Below are 1,454 nucleotides of genomic sequence, written 5' to 3' on the forward strand. Positions count from 1 at the left end.
ATATATATATATATATATATATATGTATAGAAAGCTCCAAGTAGTTTAGTAATACAGGATACCACGATAATTCCAAGTGCATTTTTATGTATAATAATGTTCTATATAAAAATACCAACCCACAGGGAGTACAGTATCAGGATAATAGCTATACTCATATTTGTTTCTGAGAAGGTATTAAAATATATGGCTAATCTCCACAGAAAGTAAGCAAGTGTGAATACTATGATTTCAGGTTCCCAATCATTAAACTCTAAAAGCCTTACTTGGTAGACTGGTAGAAAATCAAAAGACAATCCTTACCTAAATATCCACCCACTAAAATCTGAGGATATAATAAGATATGCCTCAGCATGAAATGGTCAGGATCTTGGCAAAAAGTATATTATATACTCAAACTAATAGACTGATATAAGTTTACCAAAGGGATATTTAAGGCAAAGAGGGTACAGTTTTGGAAATCTAGCAAGTTATAGTGCTGTAACCTGGGACTGGAAAAAGGAGAGTTTCAAATTTTGTTTGTCATCTTATAAATCGGGACTTAATCATAAAACTGAGCAGGAATTGTTACAAATCTTTTGTATTCTTCCTTCACTTCTTTTTGTGTATTATATATGATTCCCTATGGTTTCTTACTTTTGTCCATATATTTTTCTGGGGCCCTCCCTGGTGGCGCAACAGGACAATGATGTGGATACTATACTATTATCCCCACCCTCTAGACTAGACTAGAAAATTGAGGCGATAGAGCTTATATAAATTGCTCAATGACAAACAGCTAAGAAATGTCAGAGTGAGGAAGTCTAACACCAGATCCTGGACTTTTACTTATGCTATAACTTAAATGTGCACTGAAATCTAATTGATTTAATATCTCATTAGACAATCATTTTGGATGCATCAGAAAATTATCATTTTTTTAAAGATTTATTTGTGCATACAGAACTGGGGTACAGGTGCAGGGGTGGTGAGCAGAACAGGCAGATTGTGAAGTACACTGCTAAGGGGAGCAGGGGGCGGGTCAGGAGAGGTCTGTCGCGCCATATGGATCACCTCTGGAGAGGCGGGAATCGAACTCATGCAGAAGTGACTTTAGCTTCTTAGTGCTGTGTTTTAACCCGCCACGCCACCAGGGAGGGCCCAAAAAGTGATCAGTTTTAAAAAGATGAAGATGTGGTACATTAGAAAAATGAGGGAGTTATATGCTAAAGCAAGAAAAAACCATTGAAATTTTGAAGAAGAAGAAAGATGACATACAGATGAGAAGAAGTGTCAGGGACCTAGACCAGGACTTTGCCTCCGATGCACAAAACAACACTTTATCAGAACTTAGGGTAAGCATCCTGGTTGAGAATGCAGCACACCCAAATCCCTTCTCCCACTCCTTTCTCCCTCGGAACTTAGGGTAAACATCCTGGTTGAGAATGCAGCACACCCAAATCCCTTCTCCCACT

The sequence above is a fragment of the Condylura cristata genome, unplaced genomic scaffold (assembly GCF_000260355.1).
Source record: "Condylura cristata isolate star-nosed mole 26May11 unplaced genomic scaffold, ConCri1.0 scaffold00007, whole genome shotgun sequence".
Lineage (NCBI taxonomy): Eukaryota > Metazoa > Chordata > Mammalia > Eulipotyphla > Talpidae > Condylura > Condylura cristata.